Consider the following 20,701-nt stretch of genomic DNA (forward strand, 5'->3'; position numbering starts at 1 on the left):
GTTGCCATTGCTGATTGCAACTCCCTCCTTTTGTATTTATCCACTACCATGTACTATATTTTATCTCTCCTTTCATTCTGACTCTGCTGTAGGGTCATTGAATGGTGCAGCAGACAGATCCCTGGTCCTGGGGCCAAAAGGCCCTGAGCCCCCATACCACCCCTTAGGCCCAGCAACCACCTGGCCCTATGGTCCTGGACAGGCCATCCAATCCCAGCCCCTTGCAAGAAGTGAAAAAGAAAATATGTTATATCTGACCACTCTCCCTCCATGGTCCATCCTCTCCTCCTTTATTCACATCCCCACCCCTCCCCCCTGCTCCCCCCTCCTTCTTACTCCAGATGCCTAGACCCCATTGAGTATACATGCTGTTTCCTCTTCTAGCCACCTCTGATGAGAGCAAAGGTTCCCTCATTCCCCCTTGCCTCCCCCCTTTCATATCATTGCAATAGCTCAGTGTAATAAAAAAAATCTTATTGTATGAAATATCTTGGCCTATTCCCCCTCTCCTTTTTTCTTTCTCCCATTCCATTTCCTTTTTTTTCTTATTGGCTCCATTTTTACACCATATTTTATCTTTGAATTCAGCTTTCTCCTTTGCTTCAACTATAAAAGCTCCTTCTACCTGTTCTATTAACTGAGAAGGTTCATATGAGTATTATCAGTGTCATTTTTCTATGCAGGAATACATGCAGTTCATCCTCATTAAGTCCCTCATATTTCCCCCCTCTCCTCCAATCTCCATGCTTCACCTGAGTCCTGTATCTGAAGATCAAACCTTCTGTTCAGCTCTGGCCATTCCAAAAGGAACATTTGAAATTCCCCTGGTTCACTGAAAGTCCATCTTTTTCCCTGGAAGAGGACATTCAGCCTTGCTGGGTAGTTCATTCTTAGCTGCATTCTAAGCTCTTTTGCCTTCCGGTATATTCCAAGCCCTATGAGCTTCCAATGTAGTTGGCTGCTAAGTCCTGTGTGATCCTGACTGCAGCTCCATGACATTTGAACTGTGTCCTTCTGGTGCTTGTAATATTTTCTCTTTGACTTGGGAGTTCTGGAACTTGGCTATAATATTCCTAGGGGTTGGTTTTTTGGGATCTCTTTCTTGGGGGATCTGTGGATTCTCTTCATTTCTATTTTGCCCTCTGCTTCTAGAATATCAGGGTAGTAATTCTAGAATATCAGGTAGTAATTCTTTGAAAATGATGTCAAGGTTCTTTTCCTGATCATGACTTTCAGGTATTCCAATAATTTTTAAATTATCTTTCTTAAGTCTGTTTTCCATATCAGTTGTTTTTTTCAATGAGATATTTCATATTTTCTTCTAATTTTTCATTTTTTTGGTTTTGAAGTATTGATTCCTGATTCCTGGTAATATTCATCAATCTCTCTGAATTCTATTATTTGTCTGAAGGATTTGTTCTCCTCAGAGAGTTTTCCTCTCTCTTTTTCCATCTGGCCAGTTTTGCTTTTTAAGGCATTGTTTTTCCTCAGTAACTTTTTGAACTGTTTTATCCATTTGACCTAAGCTGGTTTTTAGCATGCTATTTTCTTCAGCATTTTTTTGGATTTCTTTGACTAAGCTGCTGACTTCATTTTCATGTTTTTCCTGCATCTCTCTCCTTTCTTTTCCCAGTTTTTCTTCCAACTCCCTCATTTGATTTTCAAAGTCTTTTTTGAGCTCTGTCATAGCCTGAGCCCAATTTCTGTTTTTCTTGGAGTCTTTAGATGCAGGAGCTTGTGCTTCCTCATCTTCAGACTGAGTATTTTGATCCTTCTTGGGCTCATATGCAAAATATTTCTCAATGGTCTTCTTATTATTTCTCTGCTTGCTCATTTTCCCAGCCTAGGCCTGGTTTTGGGGTGCTTCCTGAGCTTTTGGGACACTCCCACAAGGGTCTCAGTGTGTGAGGCTCTGTCCTCCCTCCTGGTCTGTGAATGACCATAAGCATCCCTCCTCTGCCATGGGGCTGAGGTGGGGGGGGCCCTGCTGTTCTATGGGGGGGCCTAGACTGGGATCAGGATCTGAATGTGGTCAGAGCCCCAGAGTGTTCCAGAGACAGAGGACAGAGCTCAGCAGTCTCTCTTCACTCCCCTCCCTAGGTTCAATGGGCTCATGACCTGGGGGCTACTGCTTACTGGCTCTGCTTGCTTCAGTTTTTGGAACTGGGCTGCTAAAAGACCGTGCTGCTTGCTGTGTGCCCTGAGGGCTGGGCTCCAGGTGCTCGCTCTGGCAGAGGTCCCCCACTGTTCCCCCACTTTGTGCCCGGTGCTCCCCGGTGTGCAGCTCAGGAGACTCCCCCGCTGTGAGCTGCGGCTCCCAGCGCCCTGGGGCTGCCTCCAGGAGGCTGAAGTTCTTTCGTTCTGGTGGGCCACCCCTCTGGTGGGCTGCCCCTCCGACCCTGGGGAGCAGAGCCTTTCTCCTCTTTTCCAGGTTACCTTGAGTAGGAGAACTGCCTCACTGGGTCCCTTTGTGGGTTCTGTCTCTTGAAAATTTAGTTAGTTTCCTTAGTTTCAAGTTTTATCAGAGAGTGCCTAAGACTGGATCCCTTCTTATGGCCATCTTGGCTCCACCCCCCCCCCCCCGTTTGTTTTTTTAAAGACATTGAGTTTTACAATTTTCCCTCCAATCTTACTTCCCTCCCCCCATCCCCCACGGAAAGCAATCTGTCAGTCTTTAATTTGTTTCCATGTTGTACATTGATCCAAATTGAGTGTGATGAGAGAGAAATCATATCCTTAAGGAAGAGACAAAAGGTCTAAGAGATATTGACAAGATCAGACAATAAGATATCTCTTTTTTTCTAAATTAGAGGGAATAGTCATTGAACTTTGTTCAAACTCCACAGCTCTTTTTCTGGATACAGATGGCACTCTCCTTTGTGGACAGCCCAAAATTGTTCCCGATTGTTGCACTGATGGAATGAGCCAGTCCTTCAAGGTTGAACATCACCCCCACATTGCTGTTAGGGTGTACAGTATTTTTCTGGTTCTGCTCATCTCACTCAGTATCAGTTCATGCAAATCCCTCCAGGCTTCCCTAAATTCACATCCCTCCTGCTTTCTTAATAGAACAGTAGTGTTCCATGACACACATACCACAGTTTGCTGAGCCATTCCCCAATTGAAGGACATGTACTTGATTTCCAATTCTTTGCCACCACAAACAGGGCTGCTATAAATATTTTTGTACAAGTGATGTTTTTACCCTTTTTTTATCATCATCTTTTCAGGGTATAAACCCAGTAGTGGTATTGCTGGGTCAGAGAGCATGCTCATTTTTGTTGCCCTTTGGGCGTAGTTCCAAATTTCTCTCCAGGAAGGTTGGATGAGTTCACAGCTCCACCAACAGTGTAATAGAGTCCCAGATTTCCCACCACCCTTCCAACAATGATCATTATCCTTTCTGGTCATATTGGCCAGTCTGAGAGGTGTGAGGTGGTACCTCAGAGATGCTTTAATTTTTTTTTTTTAGTTTTTGCAAGGCAAATGGGGTTGAGTAGCTTGCCCAAGGCCACACAGCTAGGTGAGAAGCTTTTATTTGCATTTCTCTAATAATTAATGATTTAGAGCAATTTTTCATATAGCTTTGATCTCATCTGTAAATTGCCATTGCATATCCTTTGACCATTGAATTGATCAATTAAGAAAACCTTTTTATCTTTTTACTATTCTCTTGAATTTTACATTTAATTGCATATATGTTTCCTTTTCTCCTTTACCTTTTACTTTTTTTTCTTTCCTTAGTTATTTGTAGACAGCCATTTTGCTTTCTTGCTCTTAATTTTCTTTGGGTTTTTTGTTTGCTTGTTGTTGCTGCATCCTATACACTATTGGAAACCTCTGTCCATAATTCTTTTTTTTTTAGGTTTTTTTTTTTTTTTTTTGCAAAGCAAATGGGGTTAAGTGGCTTGCCCAAGGCCACATAGCTAGGTAATTATTAAATGCCTGGGACCATATTTGAATCCAGGTACTCCTGACTGCAGGAGTACCTTAACACTTAACACACCTAGCCATGTGGCCTTGAACAAGCTACTTAACCCCATTGCCTTGAAAAATCTAAAAAAAAAAATAAAAAAGAAGCAATCCTAAGAATAAGATTTGAAGAAGTAAAGTAATGCCAGATGAGCTATTTAAAATCCTATAAGATGATGCCGTTAAAATGTTGTACTCAACATGTCAACAAATTTGGAAAACTCTTCAGTGGTCATTGGATTTAAAAAGAATAATATATATCCTAAATTTAAAGAAGGACAATGCCAAAGAATGTTCCGATTACCCAAGTTACACTAGCAAGATTATGCTTAAGATCTGTAAACTCTGCTTCAGCAAAATATGAACCAAGAAACTTCCAGAAATGCTAAGTGTTTTTTAAAGAGGCAGAGGAAATAGAGACCAAATTAACAGCATTCACTGAATTAAGGAGCAAGCAAATGAGAATTCCAAGAAAAATATCTAATTCTGCTTCATTGATTACACCAAAGTACTTGCGTAGATCACAACAAATTGAGACAAGTACTCAAAGAAGTAAGAGTAGCAGCTCAACTCACTTGTCTCCTGAGGAATCTGTACACAGAATAAGAAGCAATAAAACGGAGTGTTCATTGGAAGGCTGTATTTTCTCACTTTATTTAACTTACATGCAGAGTACATCATGCAAAATACTAGGTTGCCAGAAAAACTTCAACAATCTCAGATATGTAGATGATACCACTATGATGCCAGAAAGTGAAGAATGAAGAAAAGCAAGAGGGGAGTGTAAAAGCTGATTTGGTTTAACAGAACCCCCCCCCCCCTAAAATCAAGGTAACTGGTCCCTTCAAATCCTAGCAAACAGAGGGAGAAGAGCAGTGTCAGATTTTATATTCTTGGGCCCAAAGATCACTGCAGGTGGCATGTATAAATAGCCATGAAATTAAAAGATGCTTCCTTCTTGTAAGGAAAGTTATACAAATCTGGATAACACTAAAAAAACAGATATCATTTGCTGATAAAACTTTTACAATGTCTTCACTCTATTCATCCTGCAAAATGTTAAACACATGTGATCTTAAGATGATTTAGAATACTAAGCTAAAATTAACAACCAAACCAAATTAGATAATTCATTTTAAAGTTACAAAGGTTTGAAAATAATTCAAATTCTATTCCTCATATTAAATTATTTTACAAAGTGAAAAATATCTAATGCTTAGGAATCACAAGTGAAACTGATATATGTCTGTGAGAGTTGGACTGTAAAGAAAGTGAGCACTATAGAATTCTATAGCACTATAGAATATTTTCAGATTGTGGTGCAGGAGAAGAGAGAATCTTCAGACAACAAGATCAAATCAGTCATTCAAACTATTCACTGGAAGGTCAAATACTGAAGCTGAAGCTTAAAAACTTTGACCACATAATGAGAAAGGGACTCATTGAAAAAGAACCTGCTATCAGGAAAGATTGGAAGCAAAAGGAAAAGGCAATAGTAGAAGATGAATTGAATAGATAGTGTAATGGAAACCGTACACATGAGTTTAGACAGACTTCAGGATTTAGTGAGGGAAAGAGGGTCCTGGTATGTCCTATGGTCCATGAGGTCTCTCACACATTCAGACACTACTGAATAACTGAACAACCAACAACCAGCATTTCTTGACTCTAGGTCTAGTGTTTTATCTACTGAGTGGTTCAACTGCCTTTTAATCAAATTGGTCAATGATTTATCTATTTTATTGTTAGTTTTCATTAAATAACTCCCTGTTTTTATTTACTAGTTTAATGGTTTTCTTTATGTTCAAATTTGTTAATCTCCTTTGATTTCCAGGATTTCCATTCTATTGTTTAATTTAGGATTTAAACTTTTTTCCTAGTAGTTTTAGGTTTCTACTTAATTCATTGATCTTATCTCTCTTTTGTTTTTGCATGCCTTTAGAGAAATAGATGGTTCTATCTCACACATTCATTTCTATGATTTGATCTTTGACTAATTCATTCTTTATGATTAGGTTATTTCAGTTCCAGTGATTTAAAAAAAATCTATATTTCGAAGACCTTTCATTGAATGTATTTTTATTGCATTATGGTACATATGTTATTTTTACTTTTCTGCATTCATTTGTAAAATTTTTATGCCTTAATACGTGGTCAGATTTTGTAAAGGTGGCAGGTACTGCTACTGCTATAATGTATTCTGTTTCCATTCAGTAGTCTCCATAGGTATATCATATCTAACTTTTCTAAATTCTATTAACTTAAATTTTTTCTTAATTTATTTTGTTGAGATTTATCTAGGACTGAAATAGGTAAATTGAGGTCCCCTACCTTCTATTGTAATGCTACTATTTCCCCTTATAACTTACTCATTTAATTTTTTCTTCAAATATTTCTTTGCTATGCCATTTGGTACAGGTGTTCATTATTGATATTAATTCATTATCTGTGGAAACTTTTAGTAAATTATACTTTTACTGATTATATCTTTTTCCTTATTGATTTTATTTTATTTTTCCAATTACATATTATGAAAGATTTTCAACATTCAGACACATGCATATTTTTGTTACATAATTTTCTTCCCCTTTCCCTTCCCATCTCCCCTACCCTCAGTGACAAACTGTCTAGTGAACACTGTACATGTCATTTGTGTTTAGCATATTCATGTATTAGTCATTTTCTGTATGAAGAATTAAGACTAAAGGAAAAGAAAGAAAACCATGGGATAGGAAGGAAAGACATAAGAGAAATTTTTAAAAAAGTGAACATAGTATTCAATTATATTCTGTAGTTTTGTCTTGTTTTATTTCTTTGTCTGGATGTGGTTAGCATAGTCTATAACAGGTCTCTCAGGGTTATCCTAGCTCTTTGATCTGCTGAGAGGAGCTGCATCCATCAAAGTTGATCATCTCAAACTGTTGTTATTAATGTGTACAATGTTCTCTTAGTTCTGCTCCCTTTGCTCAGCATCAGTTCCTGTAGTTCTTTCCATGGTTCTCTAGAGTCACCACAGCTTATTCAGTCATTTCCCAATTGATGATTGGGCATCCCCTCAATTTCTAAGTATTTGCTTCTACAAAAAGAATTGTTAGGAATTTTTTGAAACATATGGAACTTTTCCCATATTTTATGATTTCTTCTGGATATGGGCCTAATATATTGGTATTGCTGGGTCAAAGGGCATGATCAGTTTCATTGTTCTTTCAACGTAGTTCCACATTGCTCTCCAGAATAGTTGGATTAGTTGACAACTCCTCCAACAGTACATTAATATCTCAATCCTCCCACAATCTTTCCAACATTGATTGTTTTCCCTTTTTTGTCATCTTGGCCAATTTGATCAGTGTGAAGTGGCACCTCATAGTTTTAATTGCATTTCTATAATCAGTAATGATTTGGAGCATTTTTTAATATGATTATATATAGCTTTAATATCTTTGTTTGAAAACTGCCTGTTCATAGCTTTGACCATTATCAACTGGGGGAATGACTTGTAAACTTATAAATTTGATTCAGTTCTCGATATATTTTAGAAATGATATCTTTATCAGAACTCCTAGCTATGAAAATTATTTTCCAGCTTTCTGTTTTCCTTCTAATCTTGGCAAGATTGGTTTTATTGGTGCAAAACCTTTTTAATTTAATATAGTCAATATAAACCATCTCACAATTTACTTTGTATTCTATTTCTTCTTTGGTCATGAATTTTTCCCTTTTGAATAGATTTGACAGATAAGAGTTATTTCTTCATTTGTTAATTGGTCTATGGTATCACCCTCTTTATGTCTGTTAGTACCTATTTTGACCTTATTTTAGTATAGGGTGGGAGATGTTGGTCTCTGCCTAATTTTTGTCATATTAACTTTTCTCAAACAGTTTTTGAATAGTGAGTTCTTATTCCAGAAGCTAGTGTCTTTAGGTTTGTTAAATAATAGATTACTATAGTATTTTCTACTGTTTCTTTTGTACCTATGCTAATCTACTGGTCCATTATTACTCTATTTCTTAATCAATACCAAGCAATTTTGATGACTGCTGCTTGGTTAAAAAAAAGCAACTAAATCTAAACTGCTGTACAGTTTTAGATCTGGTTCAGCTAGGTTACCTTCCTTTTCATCAATTCCCTTGATATTCATGATCTTTTGTTGTTCCAGATAAATTTTGTTACTATTTTTTTCTAGATTGGTAAAATAATTATTTGTCAGTTTGATTAGTATGGCCCTTAAATAAGTAATTTAATTTGAGTAGAATTGTCATTTTTATTATATTAGCTCAACCTAATCATGAACAATTGACATTTTTCCAGTTATTTAGATCTGACTTTATTTTTGTGAAAAATATTTTGTAATTGTGTTGATACAGTTTCTGTGTTTGTCTAGAGGGAGTATTTTATGTTGTCTACAGTTAGTATGTTTCATTTTATTTTATTTTTTGCAAGGCAATGCAATTAAGTGACTTCCCTAAAGTCTACAGCTAAGGAAGTAAATATTGCCTGAGACTGGATTTGAATTCAGGTCCTCCATGATCCTTTAATACATATAATTTTGCTACATCATGATCTAAAAAGTAAATGTTTATTATTTATGCCTTTTTGTATTTGATATGCAAATGATTCTGCAGTTGTTATACTAAGGTATAAAAACCTTACCCTAGTACATAGTCAGTTTTGGTATAGGTGCCATGTACTGTAGAGAAAAAAGTTTATTTTTTTTCTTTCCCCATTCAGTTTTCTTCAGAGGTTTATCATGTCTGAGTTTTCTAATATTTTATTCAACTTCTTTTCTTCTTTCTTATTTTGTGGTTAGACTTATTTAGTTCTGAGAGAGGGAGGTTGAAGCCCCCCACTATTATAGTTTTGCTGTCTATGTCTCCTTGTAATTCATTGTTTCTTCTCTAAGAATTTGATGCTATACCACTAGGTGCATATATGTTTAACAATGATATAATTTCATTGTCTATGGTGCCTTTTAAGAAGTAATTTCTATCCTTTTCCCTTTTAATGAGATCTATTTTTGCTTCTGTTTTGTCTGAGATCAGGATCCCTACCCCTGATTATTTTTACTTCTGCTAAAGCATGCTGTGTTTTACTCCAGCCTTTTACCCTTACCCTGTGAGTATCTTTCTGCTTCAAATGTGTTTCTTATAAACAATGTATTGTAGGATTATGATTTTTAATTCATTCTGCTGTTTCCATTTTATGGGAGGGCTCATCCCATTCACATTTACAGTTAAGATTTTTAATTCTTTATTTCCCTCCATGATACCTTTCCCTTTTTGTTATTTTCTCTTTCCTTTTCTCTTATTCCTCCTCACTAAAGTTTTGCTCCTTTTCCCCTTTAACTTTTCTTTTAAATTTTATTTAAGTTTGCTTTCACTTAAAGCTTCATTTTTCTTTTTATTGATTCCTTCTTCCCTTTTCTTTCCCTTTCTGTTGTCCTCTACCCCTACTTCCTTGTAGGATAGGATAGATTTTTAAGCCCAATTGGGAATATATGTTATTCCCCCTCTGGGCCAAATCTATTGAGAATGATTTACTCAGGGTATATATCCTCCCCCTTTCCCCCTCTTCTATAATAGGTTTTGTGTCTCTTCATCTGGTGTTATTTATCCACTAATGCTTAGACTTCTTTTAGTATAGGCCTTCTTTTTATGTTTTTATTGTTTTAATCATGTCTTGAACTTACATTCCCCTTTTCAAAATATACTTCTTTTAGCTCACCTGATAGAAATATTATTCTCAAAAGTTGATTGATTGATTGATAGGCAGCATTACCTCATAGTCACTAAATACACTCCCTTCTATCATACTAGAATTATGTTTCTCAAGAATCATAAATCACATCAAATTATAATCACTTTATATCTCACCACTTTTTCAATACCCTCCATGGACCCACAATCCTCATAAGCCATAGCATTATGCAAAGCTAAATCATTCTTGAACCATTTATACCCCACCCAAGCATACTCCCTCCAATTGTAGCCAAAGTATCAAGCAAAGTAAATCTTTTCGTGATGTTTTCATGTCCAGTTTCTTGAAATATGCTCTCCCTCTATTTCTATAGTATTCTAATATAGCCCTATAGCCCTCCCCAACCAAAGTATAGAGTATACACTCTTCCACTGTCCCTTAACTAAAACCTTCCTTAACTAAAGTGTGGATTAAGATAAGATCACTTCCTAATCTGTTTACCCTTCTATGTAAATCCTTATCTTCTGCCCCCCTATTGTACCATAAATGTTTAAGAATTTAGTAAAATCATTTCTGATTTAATTATGAATAAAATCTCTAAGTTCTGGGATATCCTGAAGGCACAGGACCATACAGCCCAAGGTGTCCTTATCAGAGAAACTATTGAGCTCTATGAGCAAGGAAGAATTAAAGTAGTACAAAGGAAATGTGAGTGAGATACATAAATTGGTATAAAAACCCCAAGTGTTCACTTGGACTATTTGGCCTCAATCTGTGGCAGAACATTCTGAGCTCATATTGCTCTGATCACAATTTGTAATTTGTCTCAAATATAGTGATGTCATTTTGGTCTACTTCGATGACAAAAGACAAGAACCAAACATACCCATATCCTTAAGTACAGTCTCTTCAACTACATTCAACCCTTTAACTATCCTGAGAGAAATACAATTCTCAAGAGTTATAATTTAATGTTCTTGACTAGCATTTGTGTTTTTCCCCTTTATGTTTACCTTATTACATCTTTTGCATATTTATATTATGCATCTTTTGAGTCTCATATTCAAAGATCAAATTCAATGTTCAATTCTGGTCTTTTTATCAGGAAATTTTGAAAGTCTTCTATTTCATTGATTGAGCATCCATTGAGCATTCATTGAGCCATCCATCTTTCCCCTGACAGAATATATTGAATTTTGCAGGATGGTAAATTCTTGGTTGTAAACCAAGGTCCTCTGTCCTCTGAAATAATCATATTCCTAGCCCTCTGATCCTTTAATGTTGAAGCAGATAAATCTTATGTAATTCTGCATGTGCTTCTTTTGTATTTAAATTGCTTCTTTTTTGGCTGCTTGTAGTATTTTCTCTTTTATATGAGAATTCTGGAATTTGACTGGAGTTTTTATCCTGGGGATCTTTCTGGAGGTCTTCTGTGTATTTTATCCAGGGGCTATTTTGTCTTCTTGATCTAGTATATTTGGACAATTTTCTCTGATAATTTCTGAAAGATATTTTCCAGACTCCTTTTTTGATTAGGCTTTCTGATAGACCAATAATTCAGAAATTCTCTTGGATCTATTTTCCAGGTCATTTGTTTTTCCTAAAAGGCACTCCCCCCCCCCCCCAAAAAAAAAAGGTAAGGTACTTGTGTTTTTCTTCAATTTTTTTCAGCCTTTTGATTTTATTTGATGGAATCTTGGTGTCTCATAGATTCATTAGTTTCTCTTTGTCCAAATCTAATTTTTAGGGTTTTATTTTCTTAAGTTAGCTTTTGTGTTTCCTTTTCTAGTTGGTTAGTTTTACTTTTTACTGAATTGTGTTCCCTTTCTAGTTGGTTAATTTGAGTTTTAGATGAGTTGCATTCCTTTTCCAGTTGGTCAATTTTATTTTTTGAAGTTAAATTCTTTTTGTAGTTGGTGATTTTTACTTTTAAAGAAGTTGATTTCTTTTGTCAATTTTCCTGCATGACTCTCATTTGTTTTTTCTGTTTTTTTTTCCTTAGTCTCTTCTTTGGTTTTTAAATTTTTTTTAAGCTCTTCTATGAGACTTCGTATTTGAGTTCAATAAATAGAACTCTGCATCTTCTAAATTAATTCAGTCTATTAATAATTAGCAAGTCTTTGCATTTGTCAAGCCTAAAACTGACTTTCTGTAAAAATGAGTAGCTCATTTATGGGACCAAGAAGAACCAATCTTAATGCTTCTTCCTTTTGACAGCTCTTTATATTTTTGGAACAGTTATTTTTTCTACTGAATGTCAAACGTTTTTTCATTTGATCTTTAAATATGACAGCATGGTCCAGTTGCCTTATCTTGATGTATTTTGATCAGAGCAGATTATAGCAAAACTATCAATTTCCCAATTCTGGATACAAATCTTCTTTTAAACTCAAGATCGTATTGGTCTTTTCAATTGTCATGTAACTGTGATTGAATATTAATTGAACTTTCAGTGCACTAAAACCCTCAATGTCTTTCATGGAACTGTAATTTAGCTATGTCTACCCCACCCATTATTTGTAGAATTAATATCTTTTAAAGTTAGTGTAGGGTTTTGTCATTATTTTTTTTTTAAGTTTTTGCAAGGCAGTGGTGTTAAGTGGCTTGCCCAAGGCCACACAGCTAGGTAATTATTAAGTGTCTGAGACCGGATTTGAACCCAGGTACTCTTGACTCCAGGGCCAGTGCTTTATCCACTGCGCCCCCTAGCCGCCCCATATTTTGTCATTATTAAAATTAATTTTGATTCAATCTATTTTTTGCCATTTTATGCCATGATTTTATCATCTAATATGTCCAAACTCTTAGTTTTGTGCCATCTGAAAATCTGATAGCTATAATTATCTATAATTTCAGTGGATTAAAGAAAGCTACCTGGGACATTCATTCAACCCCCCATTTCCACGTTAATATCAGCACCTCATTTAGCCTATATCTCTACATCTTGTCCAAAAGAATATCATAGGAAATGATCAGATGCTTTCTTTGAAATTCAGGCCTACTTTATATATCTCTGGTAATAGTCTTATTTTTTATTAGATATTTTGAACTGGATGTTCCATAGGTATCTCAGAGTGAATAAAAAATCAAAACTGACTAATTGTCTTTTTCCCCAAAGCACTCCTTTTCAGACTTGCCTCTCATCATCTTTCCAGTTAGTTATCCATGCTTACAACCTCAATAATGTCCTTGACTTCTCATTCTCACTCTCTTTACATATCCAGACCACTTGCTAAATCTTGTCATTTTATTTCTCACCAATATTTCTTGGATACTCACATAGCCACTTCCCTGATTTGGGCCTTCAAGGGCTTCCTATTTAATCTTCTTTGTTCTCCCTACTTCAGTCCATTTTCCACAAAACTGACAAAATAACTTTTCTAGTGCACAGGTCTGATCATATTTTAACCTAAATAAGGATCCTCCTAAACAACATAGTGAGGATTGCTAGAGAACTAACTTGTTCCTCTCTGATCCTTATACTTCCCATAATTCACAATAGTAAGTATAGAGAGGTGGTCTAGATTTGCTTATTTACACTTTGACTTTGTTTCTGGTTGCTCCCTGAAACTTCTCTACTTGATTGATGAACTTGTTCGCAAACAACTGACATTCTGTTGTTGGCTTGGTTTGGTGGAAAGAGCACTCACTGTCTAGAATTAAGAGTATCTGTTTTTAAATTTCACCTCAGGCACTCTGTACTTCTTTGATCCTGGGCAAATCATTTAACCTCCCTGGGATTCCTAATTTGTGAAATGAGTGGGTTGATCTTTATGACATCTAAGGGATGGTCCAGGTCTATTCATTTTCACTGAAGAGGAACGTGTTTATTTCAAGGCTTCCTGTTACATTGTAGGATAGCTCTCATTAGGACGGTTTCCTTACACTGATCTATCAGTCATCTTATCATTTCTTACTCAACTGCAAGACTTCATCATGCCCCTCCTCCAGTTTCAACTTCTTTTTATGGATTGTCTTCCCCATTAGTTTGTGAGTTCCTTGAGGGCCTTTGCCTTTGTATTTTCTCCTTTGTCTGTCTTTGTACATTCCCTGCTCCCCCTCCAGGACTGTTCTGGACGTTGACTTATTTCACCTTGTCAAGGCAATTTCTCTATCTGCACAAGAGATCCCATTCCATCCAACCTCTTCTAGTAGTTGGTCTCCTATATCATGCCTACTTTCTCACTCCAATTTTTCCTTGACTACTCTTCTGGTTACTTCTCTATTGCCCAAAAACATACCCATGACTCACATCCTCAAAAAACCCCTCATTTGATCCATCTATCCTCTATCATTTTATCTTTTCTGCCTTTTGTAGCTTAACTTCTTGGAACGTGTCTACAATAGATGTCTCTACTTCCTCTCCTCTCACTCTCTTAATTCTTGATAGCCTGAATTTTCTAACCAAAACTAATTTCTCTAAAATTATAAATCATCTCTTAATTGCCCAATACAATGACTTATTTTCAGTGCTCTTCCTTCTTAACTTTCTGCAACCTTTGATGCTATCATACATTCATTTATTTAAAAATTCTATTCTTTCTGAATTCTCTTCTGGCTCTCCTACCAATCAGACTGCTTCTTCTCAGTCTCCTCTGTTGTATCTTAATCCAGGTCCCTCCTGCTAACTCTAGGTTATACTATTTCACTTGATAATTATGTTATACATTTCATTCAGTGATTGATCACAACCCATGGATCAAATAACACCTTCTTAAATCTAGCTTTCTTACCTTAAATTCCTTTTTTTTTTTTTTTTAGTTTTTTTGCAAGGCAGACAGGGTTAAGTGGCTTGCCCAAGGCCACACAGCTAGGTAATTATTAAGTGTCTGAGACAGGATACTCCTGACTCCAGGGCCAGTGCTTTATCCACTATGCCACCTAGCCACCCCCTTACCTTAAATTCTTTGCTGATTTCTGGTCTCACATTCCTTTTGGACATCTTGAACTGAATATATCTGGACGTCATCTTGAACTGAATATCCTGCAGACATCTTAAACTCAACATGCCCAAAATTGAACTCAACCTTTCCATCTAAAACCTCTCCCTTCCAAATGTCTTTTTACTGTTGAAGGTACTACTCTCATCCTTCCAGTCCCTCAGGCTTGTAACCTGGGTATCATACTTGACCACTCATTATCTCTCACCTCCCATATCTAGTCTTTTGACAAGGACCATTCATTTCACCTTTGAAACATCTCTTGAATAAAGTACCCTTCTTACTTTTGATATTGCCATTTCCCTACTACAGATTTGTATTTCTTCACTCTTTGATTATTATAGTAGCCCACTACATATCTTCCCCCACTACAATACATCCTTCACTCAGCTGCCAAAGTGATTTTCCTAAAGTGCAGGTTCAATATGTCACACATCTCTCCCCACCCCCCACTCCCTACCAAATAAAGTCCAGTGGTTTCCTTTCACTGCCAGATCAAATATAAAATCCTATTTGGCCTTCAAATCCCTTCTACCTTCTAGTCTCTCTTATCCCCCATACATATCCTTTATTTTCTTTTTTTCTTTTTGTTTTTTGCAAGGCAATGGGATTAAGTGACTTGCCCAAGATCACAGCTAGGTAATTATTAAGTGTCTGAGACTGGATTTGAACCCAGGTCCTCCTGACTCCAGAGCTGGTGCTCTGTCCACTGTGCCACCTAGCCGCCCCATACATAGCCTTTAATCCAATGATACTGGCTTCCTTGTTGGTCTTGAAAAAGGCATTCCATTCAGATTTGGGGCATTTTCAGTGGCTGGACCTCATACATGGAATTCTCTTCTATCCCCTTTTCTCTGTTTTATAACTTCCCTGGCTTTCTTCAAGTCCCATCTAAAACCCCAATTTCTATATAAGCCTTTCTGATTCCTCTTAATTCTAGTATTCCTTCTGTTGATTATTTCCTGTTCATATTGAATATAGCTTTTTTTTTACACAGTTAATTTCCTATTATCTTAGCTCATTAGATTTTTGAGCTGCTCCAGGTCTGAAATTATCTTATTCCTTTCTTTGTATTATCAGCAATGAATGAATGTTGCTTTAGACAAACTGACATGGGAAAGCCCTTAGCCTAAAAAAAAAGACCAATGTCTCCAACTACATTTGGGATCATTTCTAGTTGTCCTGATGACTTTGTATAGCTCTGCTTCACTTAAATCCAGTTAACTTCTGGATCTACATTACCCTCCTGATGTAATTGGCCCTCTCTGAGAATGAAGGATAAGCAACAACAGTACTTAGCATAGTGTCTAGCCTGTAATAAGTTCTTAATATATGAATATATTTAATGAAAATGTAAATGGATTAGTAAATTGTACATAATAGATTTTCAGCTTCATTGCAGTCTTTTTTAAAAATTGTACTGTTAAGGGAATGCTTATTTTTCCCATAAATTAAAAAAAAATAAATTTAATTAAAAATTAAATATTCCATTTACTGACTGATTTTTATGATTGATCATCTTTTGGAATTCTTTTTTTTTTGTTTTTTTTTTTGTTTTTTTGTCAAGCCAATGGGATTAAGTGATTTGCCTAAGGTCACACAGCTAGGTAATTATTAAGTATCTGAGACTGGATTTGAACTCAGGCATACTGCACCAACTAACTGCACCTGGAATTCATTCTTAATATCAGGTCAGTTTTGGATAATTTATACTAAGGAGAATAAACAGCATAATTTAAAAATGAATTATGTTGAGCCTTGGCATACGTGTATTTAACTTGCTTATGAGTGTTACTGCTGCTCTGAGGAATACTTAAAAGTGATATCTGATGATAAAAAGTAACCAACAATTTTCATTCTCTTTTTAAAATGTTTTCTCTAATTTAATCCATCTGTCATACACATCTGCTAGAATGATTTTTTTAAAGGGCAAAAATCTGTGTTACTTCTCTTATTAAACAAACTCTAGTGGTTCCCTGTTCCTGCAAGCACTTAAAACTCTTCACAGCCTAGCCCCTTCCTTACCTTTCTACCTTTATGATCCTTAGATTTCATTCTCCTCAGAGTACTTTATCCTTTCTATTTATAGTTCCTTGCTGGTGACAATACAATTTCTTCAGGGTACCTCTGTTCAAATTCCACTATCTGCAGCAAATCGTTCCTGGTCTTCTCCACTACTAGTGCCTTCTCTCTGAGATTGTTGCTTTTATTCTATGTATATATATCTTGCATGTATATAGTTATTTAATTTCCCTCATTAAAATATAAACTCCTTTAGAAAAGAAACTGACTTTGCCTTTCTTTATATCCCTATCATAGCATATAAATAAATGCCTGTTGATCGACTCAGTAATTTTTTTAAAGGGAAATGATATTATTACAAGAGTATTGATTTTATGAGCTTGTAGACTTAGATCTGGAAGGGATCTTAGAAAATTTCTAACTTCAATTTCTCAGCCTAGATTTAGGAAACTGAAGGCCAGAAGGGCTAAGTGACTTACTTTCTCTTTCAGAAGTAGAGCTCAGATTTGAATCCAGTTTATCTAATTAAAAGGGGCTGCTAGATGACTGGGTCTTGAATCAGGAAGAACTGAACTCAAATCTGATCTGGAGAGGAAAAAGGCAAACCACCCCAATTTCTTTGCCAAGAAAATTCCATGGACAGTATTTAGTTTTGTTTTGTTTTTTAGGTTTTTGCAAAGCAAATGGGGTTAAGTGACTTGCCCAAGCCCACACAGCTAGGTAATTACTAAGTGTCTGAGATCGGATTTGAACCCAGGTACTTCTGACTCCAAGGCTGGTACTCTATCCACTATGCCACCTAGCTGCCCCCCCATGGACAGTATTGCCCACAAGCTCACAAAGAGTTGAATACTACTGAACAACAATCACTTCTGACTAAAAGTTGTATGCTTTACATTTCACCATTCTACCCCCTAAAACCTAGAGAAAAAAAATGTTATTCCCCTATCCATTTTTACTGTTTTTTCTTCATCCTTTTCTGATGAATAGGACACAAATTTGACTAATATTATTTTGTAGACAAAGTGGAATTCAGTCAGTCAGTTAAATCAATAGACATTTTATTTAAAATTATATTTACTTTTATTGTCACAATTACATTGTCTTTCACAGTGTCTTTCACACTTTTTTCCTTTTCCTTTTTTTTTTTTTGCGAGGCAATGGGGTTAAGTGACTTGCCCAAAGTCACATAGATAGATAGTGTCTGAGTCCAAATTTGAACTCAGGTCCTCTTGATTCCAGGGCTGGTGCTCTATCCACTGAGCCACCTAGCTGCCCCCTTTCCTTTTATTTTAAAAAATGCCTTTACTCTCTCAATTTTTATTGGGGCTTAACTAGACTGGAGATTTCATTATTTGTCTTTGTTAACTTTAATTTGTTAACACTGAAAAACCCATTGATTTAAAAAATACTTTATCACTGGAAATGAAGAAATGGTAGCCTATCCAATGATTTAGGTCTTTTTTTCTAAAGCTTGAGATTACCTTTTGAGGGGGCAGCTAGGTGGCACAGTGGATAGAGTACCAGCTCTGGAGTCAGGAGTACCTGAGTTCAAATCCGGCCTCATACACTTAATAATTACCTAGCTGTGTGGCCTTGGGCAAGCCACTTAACTCCATTTGCCTTGCAAAAAATAAAATAAAATAAATTACCTTTTGAACAAAAGTGTATTTGAATACTTATTTATGAAGTACTTTTCCCCCCACTAATATTTTAAACTTGCAAAATGGTTTTATGTTTAGTTTGTTTTATTGAAAGACATTATAATGTATATCCATAATTATTACAATGTTCGAAATATTTTTTAAAATTTAAGAAGTTAAGCAATTAAGGGTTAGGGCTAGGCAAGAAAATAATTGACTGAAATTTCACATGCTAAGTCATTGCACTAGGTAAAGAAGCATGTCATCAAGCCTTTATTATTATTTTTCACTGTTTCAAGAAAACTGATGTTATTCTTTTTTAGATATTTATAAAGAGAATTTGAAAATTTGTTATTTTTACCTCATAAATAACATGTAATTTATTGTAATTGGTATTAGAGACTGAATAAAACCCCTGATATATGTGGTGGGTTGTGTTTTTTTTTTCAGTTCATCTAGAATACAAAAAAAAATCTAAAATTTTGCTTACAACTGATTTTGCTTTGGCTCAGATCTTTCTTTTTTTCTTTTATTTCCTCCCCTTTCTCTAATTTTTAAGCAAAGAAATTAATTTATTTGTATTTTCATTGTTTCAGCTCTTAGATAATTTCTGGATTATAGCTTTCTCTAAATCTTAACATGAATGCCATTAAAACTTATAACTAATTAGTGACCATCATTTGAATTCTTTTCACTGGAACCTTGATAAACAAATGAATTTTTTAAAAAGACATAGAATAAATGAAAAACTAGTTTTTCTATTAATAAAGGTTTTAAATTGAAGCCAGATTTATTAGCTCTTTTAGATCTAGTCAAATAATTAGATATTTTTTCTTTGATTATTCTGTCATGTTCAGCTATATTTTAATATGAAGATATTTATGATTTAAGATTAGGTGATTTTGTTAATGACTGAACTTAGCTATATATCAATTTTATTCCTCATAAAATGAAGTCATACAAAGATTCATGTGTTTTATTAAATGGAAAGTAATTTATATTCATAAAAGTATAATTATTTTTGTCTTTCCAGTTTGTTAAGGGCATATAGAGTAGTTCAAATAACTGGTAGATATTAATTCCATTCTACTGTGGGGTTGTTTTAAAATGAGCAAAACTGTTTGATTTTAGTTTATACTACTTTAATTATGACATCAGCAATATATATTATATATATATATATACATATTTATATAGAAATATGTATATATAAAATGTTTTAAGAGAGAGTAAAATGATTGTTTTATCAGTACTGTTAAAACTGTACCACCTTGGGGCAGCTATGTGACACAGTGGATAGAGCACCAGTCCTGGAGTCAGGAGTACCTGGGTTCAAATCCAGCCTCAGACCCTTAATGACTACCTAGCTGTGTGGCCTTGGGGAAGCCACTTAACCCCATTTGCCTTGCCAAAAAAAACCCTAATTAAAAAAAAAAAAAACTGTACCTCCTTAACCTTCTCTGTTCCATTGACTTCTTCTTTGAAATCAATAGGAATTTAGTGACCTATAAAGGAATTTGAACATAGTTCTCCAGGTTTACAAAAGGAATGTAGTAGATAAAATTAAACTTTGAATCTTTTTAGTCTTTGTTTTCTTTGTTATTTCTTTAGCCTTAGTTTTTTGTTGTCATTTAAGTTTTCAGAAAACTTCTCCAATGATAAACTGTAGTTCTCTTTTTCTCTTTTAGCACCAGCAGACATTTCTGAATCAGCTGAGAGAAATCACTGGCATCAATGATACACAGATACTACAGCAAGCCTTGAAGGTAGTGTGAATTCTCTTTCACTAAATAGTTTGAGTCTTGTTCCACCTTATACTTGGAACAGTTTCTATTTTCTTGCCTGGACCATATATCAGTGGAAATAACTGTATACTTTGCTTATATATAGCTGCTTATATGTCTTTGGAGGAAACCAGTGTTAAAAGATGCTAAAAATAGGAAAAATAAATCATCAGCATACATGATGAGAAAAAATTTTTTTGATGAAGAAATGATATTTTCAACCTGGTGGGACTGACAATACTAGTCTGAGATAACTTCTTATACTAAAGATCCATTGCTATAGAAAGGGTTGTGGGAAATATATTTTCTGCCAATCCATAAGAAGAAAAAAAATACAAACATATATAAAGTAGAAGGCCACAAATTTTAAAAAGTTGGCAGAGAGACTATATAAAATATTCCACTAATCAGTTTTTAAATTAAGAGCAAGAAATACAAAACAAATTAAAAATAATAAATATAAGGACATCTTAGGTAGCTCAGTGGATAGATCACTGGTCCGGGAGTCAGGAGGACCTGAGTTCAAATCCAGCCTCAGGCACTTAATAATTGTCTGGCTGTGTGGCCTTGGGCAAGTCACTTAACCCCATTGCCTTAAATAAAAACAAACAAATACAATAATAAATATACTTTTCTATGTTTTGT

At 35.3% G+C, this 20,701-nt stretch overlaps 1 protein-coding gene across 1 annotated transcript in view; it reads left to right on the plus strand.

Moving 5' to 3' along the window:
- The window catches only part of LOC141504858 (uncharacterized), a 36,423-nt gene extending 16,385 nt beyond the window's left edge, over nucleotides 1-20,038 (plus strand). The window contains exon 4 of the mRNA XM_074210211.1: nucleotides 19,961-20,038. The gene's annotated coding sequence lies outside the window, so the exon portion shown is untranslated. The remainder of the gene's footprint in view (nucleotides 1-19,960) is intronic.
- Nucleotides 20,039-20,701: the final 663 nt, after the last annotated feature.

The sequence above is a fragment of the Macrotis lagotis genome, chromosome 1 (genome assembly GCF_037893015.1).
Source record: "Macrotis lagotis isolate mMagLag1 chromosome 1, bilby.v1.9.chrom.fasta, whole genome shotgun sequence".
Classification (NCBI taxonomy): domain Eukaryota; kingdom Metazoa; phylum Chordata; class Mammalia; order Peramelemorphia; family Peramelidae; genus Macrotis; species Macrotis lagotis.